Below are 6374 nucleotides of genomic sequence, written 5' to 3'. Positions count from 1 at the left end.
GCAGGGGTATATGGCTTCTAGGCCTGCATCAATGATGACTTTGCACCGAACTCGTCTATCCGCGTTCGTGGTCTTGAAGGACCTATTTCGAAGTTTTTTGGCCGGTGAGGCCATTTTGCTGTGGGGCTGTCAAAGCGGCCGCACAGTCCTCCGCTTGGGGAGGCGCACTTTAGTGCTTCCCCTTTAAAAGAGATGATGCCTCGTGGACCGGGCATCTTAAGCGTAAGAGATGCATAGTGCGGTATTGCGTTAAAGCGAGTGAAGGCTTCGCGTCCCAGTAGTGCTTGATAGCGACTTGAAAACGGGACGATATGGAAGGTCAGCTTTTCGCGGCGGAGGTTATCGGCAGAGCCGAATGCGACTGTGAGCCAGAGAAAACCCGTACAATGGGTGTCCGGACCAGGTATTACCCCTTGAAAGGAGGTTTTGCTACGATAGATTCTTGCTGGGTTTACCCCCATGTGTTGGATTGTATCCTGATATATCAGGTTTAGTCCACTGCCGCCGTCCATAAGGACATTTGAAAACTGGAGTCCGCCAATTATTGGATCGAGTATCAAGGCAGTCCAGCCTACATTCTTGATATTACTAGAATAATCTAGCTGATCAAAGATGATCGGTTTTGACAACCAGTGGCATGACCCTTTGGGGATGGACCGTGTGGTGCGTACCTTTACGGGCGCCGCACGTTTTGTTATGTGAAGTGAGTTCACTGTTTTTACTTCTTGTGGGAAGCTCTTTTGTTTCCTGGTGCTCTGCTTTTGGGGTTCGTCCTCGTATTCGCTTGGTGTGTCGAGCCCCTTGTGTTCGGCATTGAGTCTGTCGGATTGTTTGAAAACCCAACAGTCTCTGTGGGTATGGTTAGCAGGCTTCCCGGGAGTACTGTGTATCTGACATATCCTGTCCAGGATTTTATTTAGGTTGGATGGATCGTCCATGTTATCCCGGGGGGGGGGCGATTTTTCCTGATTTTGTCGTGAGCCTTTGAATCCGGCATTGACTGCCGTGCTCTTTGGACTTTTGTCCTTAGTCCAGCGACGGTACTTGTTGCGTCACGGTTTTCCGTTTCCATCCCTAGTTTCGGATGTACTTGGGTCGCTGGGGCTGCACCTTGCCAACCAGCTATCCTCCCCTGCACAAAAGCGGGTCATGAGGCTTGTTAGTGCGGCCATTGTTCTTGGCTTTTCTTGGCGGAGGTGTCTGGCGAGCCATTCGTCTCGGACGTTATGCGTCCGGACAATCCACTATCTGATTCTTTTTAGTGAGGAATCTATTCCAGAACTGCCAAGCTGATTCTCCGGGTTGTTGAGTTATGTGACTAAGATCATCTGCATCTGGAGGGAGGACATAGGTCCCTTGAAAGTTTGCTCGAAAAGCATCCTCGAGATCTTCCCAGCTTCCAATTATGTTTTTGGGAAGGCTTTTAAGCCAATGCCGGGCTGGACCTTTAAGCTTAAGGGGTAAATATTTTATGGCATGGAGATCATCTCCTCTAGCCATGTGTATGTGGAGGATATAATCCTCGATCCAAACTCCCGGGTCTGTTGTTCCATCATATGCCTCTATGTTTACGGGTTTGAATCCCTCTGGGAATTCATAGTCCAGAACCTCATCGGTGAAACATAGGGGGTGTGCGGCGCCCCTGTATTTGGGTGTGCCGGATTCTGATGATGGCTTCATAGCGTTGCTTACGAGAGCTTGCTTTCTTGGCCTATAAATGGACCTGACTGGGCCGTGATGCGAATCCTTAAGTGGGTCGCATGCCGATTTAGGTGCGGCGCTGCTTGCCGCTTTATGGGGTCGTCTATCCGACCGTGTGGCTTTTTCATTTTTTGAATGCGAGAGCTCTAGGGCCTCTTCGTCGAATTCAGGCAGTAGCTTTCTTTTCGGATAGCTTTTAGTGCGGGGACTATCGCCGTACTTATCTGTGGTATTGATTACTTTGCTCCATCTAATCCGAAGTGCATCTTCTGCTGTTTTTAGCTCCCGCTTCTGCTTTTTTAGGCTGCGTGCAGTTGCAACGAGCCTCTCGTGGAGATTCTTCTGCTCCATTGGTTTATTCGGCGTGAGGTCGTCTGGAATGCCGTTTTCGCCGGAGGAGGGATGTTCGGCTTCTCTATCCGTGTTGCCCTGTTCGGACGGTTGCTCTAAGGCCTGCTCGTCATTTACCGGCTCGTCCAGCTCTATGGCTGGGTTTTTGTCGAGGCGGGGCTTGGGTCGGTGTTTACGCCGACGCTTTGATTGCTTTTCGGGGGGTCGATCTCCCGTCCCATCCCCTTTTTCCTCGTTGTCGCTTCCTTTAGGGGTATCCACCATGTAAACGTCGTGAGATGAGGTGGCTGTCCAATGCCCTATGGGCGTTGGTTCGTCTGTATCTCCTGCATCGTCATCCATGCTGTCGATGTCTCCGGAGTCGAAGTTGAGCACGTCGTTTAAATTGTCGACAGTGGCTAGCAAGTGGGTGCTGGGTGGGCTTTGAATTTCTTCATCGTCCGTATCCCATCCTCGCTGACCGTAGTTCGGCCAGGGCTCTTTTGATAAGGAGAGAGACTTGAGAGACTTCAGGATATCGCCGAAGGGCGAGTGCTGAAAGATGTCCGCGGCGGTGAACTCCATTATCGGCGCCCAATCGGATTCGATCGGCAGGGGCACGGGGGGCTCGGAGCTCGAAGAGGAATCCGGCTCCTCGGAGTCACGGGCCATGCGGAGTGCGGGGCTGGAGTTCGGCTCGATCGCCTCTGAGATCGCAGCCCCTGAGGCAGCGTCCAACCGCTGATCCTCGATCGGCGGAGTAGGCTCCGAATCAATGGTCGAAACCGATGCGTGTGCGGCCTCCAAGGCGCTGTTCGGCGGCAGAGCTATACCATGCCCATCGAGACAGTGCGGCGTGCTTGGCTGTGGCTCGAATCCGTTGAAGATCAAGTCTCCGTGGATGTCAGCCGTGTAGTTTAGGCTTCCAAACCTAACCTGATGGCCAGGGGCGTAGCTTTCGATCTGCTCCAGGTGGCCGAGCGAATTGGCCCGCAGAGCGAAGCCGCCGAAGACGAAGATCTGTCTGGGGAGAAAAGTATCACCCTGGATCGTATCATTGTTGATGATCAAAGGAGCCAACCGGCCTAAAGGCGACGACACAGAGGAACCCTCGATGAAAGCACCAATGTCGGTGTCAAAACCGGCGGATCTCGGGTAGGGGGTCCCGAACTGTGCGTCTAGGCCAGATGGTAACAGGAGACAAGGGACACGATGTTTTTACCCAGGTTCGGGCCCTCTCGATGGAGGTAATACCCTACTCCTGCTTGATTAATATTGATGATATGTGTAGTACAAGAGTAGATCTACCACGAGATCAAGGAGGCTAAACCCTAGAAGCTAGCCTATGGTATGATTGTTGTGTATGGAGTTGATTGCCTACAGACTACAACCCTCCGGTTTATATAGGTACCGGATAGGGTTAGGGTTACACAGAGTCGGTTACAATGGTAGGAGATCTTGAATATCCGCATCGCCAAGCTTGCCTTCCACGCCAAGGAAAGTCCCATCCGGACACGGGACGAAGTCTTCAATCTTATATCTTCATAGTCCTGGAGTCCGGCTGAAGGTATAGTCCGGCCACCCGAACACCCCCTAATCCAGGACTCCCTCAGCCACAAACTCATATTACAGGTACCAAGGTAAAAATCAATGCTATGTTTAAGTCAATGTTGCAAGCTAGCTTGTCACCTTGATTATCGTGTTAATTAATGTGGTTTTTCTCTCCCAAGCACAACAAGCCAACCCTCTTACTCCTCATTGGTTGATTAATGTTGGGAATTCAAGCTAACCTTCTCACTCCCGCATGCACACAAGGGATATTAATGTCCTCGGGTGCTAGTACGAGGCAAACGCCATCAATTTTGGCTCGATTAATGTTAGTGGCCTTGTATAGTTGCAAATTGTAATTTTGATAGTGGCCTTGTATACAACGTATAACATATATTTTATGTGCGAAAATCATGGTCAATTATGACCTGGAATAAAAGGGAGACTAGTTAATGTGGGGTCGCTTTCTTAATTGTAGGGTAAATTGATTTTGATTTTGATCCAGTCAGAGCGCGCCAGCCCTCTCGTCCAATCCTAAATCGCTGCCGCACGCTCCTCTCCCTCTTCTCCATTGCAAAACCACCTCCTCTCCTCTCCATCATCTCCATTCCAAAACCACTGTCTCGCCTCTCCCTCTTCTCTATTGCAAGACCACCGTATCTCCTCCATTTTCTAGACACTTTGCTCCATGGCGATGGCGCAATCCATGGATACAAAATTAATATACTGTATACTATTTAAAAGTCGAGGGCGGGGCTTTTCCTGCGCTGTAGGTGGCGGGGCAGTTCCGCCTAGTCGGTTCGACAGAGACGCGAGAAGATGAGGGAGTAGGCTGCTGCAAACGTAGGGCTGTGTGATTTGACAGTGAGTTACTGCTGGACAGGTGGGGCCCCGTGATTTGACTTGCCATTATCATTTTAACTGCGGCGCTACGACCGGTGTGAGTCTCCCAGATTCCTGACCACCTCCATACAGGTGCCTCTCCCAATGCTCCACCATGTAGTAGAGACTGGCTCTTGCATGAGAGCCCACTTCTCCACTTTTTCCCTTCCTCTCTTTCCTCCACATATGCAAAAATGCCATGTAAAGCACACTATTGTACTTACTTTTACTTGCTCCTACAGGTTCTTAAGCTTGCAACATAGGCATAAAGTCTGATGTGGCAAGTTAATCAAGAAGAGAGAGACTAGTTTGGTGACCCAAGGAATAAACGGTGCTAAGCGCATGTACCTAGGTGAAAAGACAATTTTGAGTCTATAGCTAATTAAATGAAGCAAACTTAGCAACACCATTTCATTGGAAGAGGTCACTCCTTGGCAAATGCAATAAATACACGCGCTTAGCACCGTTTCTTCCTTGAGTACGAAGAAAGAGATAGAGAGGAGTAAAAAATACACTTATAGCCAACCTTGTTGTAGTATGAGTGACTAAGTGATGACTATGTATGACATGCCAACATCAGATAGCACTACAAAAAAATACACTTCCGTGATGATACGTGTTTGTCACAGTAGGTCGCTTTTTTGTCATGCATGTACATCCATGACAAATTTATGACAGAATCAAGATAGTCATACATGTGTTGTCGTAGAAGTGTTCCATGACATTACCAAAATTATCATCACGGAAGTGTCCACTTCCATGATGATAAATCGCGCGTCACAGAAGTGCTTTCCTCAAGGGTGACCGACACGTGGCATCCACCATAATGGAACACCATTAAGCTATTGAGTCGGTTTTGGATCCGATAACCCGTTAACAGCCCCGACCAATGGGGATTTTCCATGTGTAAAATCATCATTGGCTAGAGGAAACACGTGTCGGCTCATCGTCGGGACAGATGTCATCCACTCACTGGACAGAAGGCGCCTATGATACGTCGACACGTGGCACGACCCAACAAGTTTAAATGGGCTGGCCCAACAAAAGGCCCACAAGATTTTGCGGACCATAATGGGTCGGCCCAGCTAAAGGCCCACAAGATTTTGCAGACCATAATGGGCTAGCCCAGCTAAAGGCCCACAAGATTTCGCGGGCCATAATGGGCCGGCCCAGGTAAAGGCCCACAAGATTTTTGTGTGCCATAATAGGCCGGCCCAGGTAAAGGCCCACAAAATTCTTGCGGATCATAATGGGCCGGGCCAGCTAAAGGCCCATGAGATTTCGCCGACATTAATGGGTCGGCCCAGCTGTAGGCCCACAAGATTTTGAGGACCCTAGTAGGCCGGCCCGTTAACTGGCTGCCATGTTTTGGGCCAAATGCCGACCCATATTTGATACTGTCTATTAATGGCCTGCCACACTTCGGGCCTAATAGTGGCCCATATGAGATCCAACCCGTTAAAAGCCTACCACGTTCTGGGCCAAATTACGGCCTAGATCAGGTCCAGCCCTTTAAGAGGTTTTGGGCCTAATTATGGCCCATATCAGATTCAGCCCGTCAACTGGACACTATGCTTTTGGGCCCACTTGCTAAAGGCCCAATTAGTAATTCGGCCTGATATTAGTTTTGGCCTGTTAAGGGCCCATTTAACATTTCGGCCCTATATTAATTTCAGCCTGTTAAAAGCCCGTCATATAGTTGGGCCTAACTATGACCCGGTTTGCATCCGGCCTGCTCGCAGCCGATATCTGATTGGGCCAAACAAGGACCGAGACAATTTTTCGGCCTGTTAAAAGCCCGTGATTTGATTCGCACAATCATGGGCCAGGGTTCATTTTGGGCTGCCGCCGGCCCATGAGCTGATCGGCACGTTTAAGGCCCAACCTACATCGTGATTGCATGACGACCCGAT

Source organism: Triticum dicoccoides, chromosome 3A (genome assembly GCF_002162155.2).
Source record: "Triticum dicoccoides isolate Atlit2015 ecotype Zavitan chromosome 3A, WEW_v2.0, whole genome shotgun sequence".
NCBI lineage: Eukaryota > Viridiplantae > Streptophyta > Magnoliopsida > Poales > Poaceae > Triticum > Triticum dicoccoides.
This window is presented reverse-complemented; position numbering follows the sequence as displayed.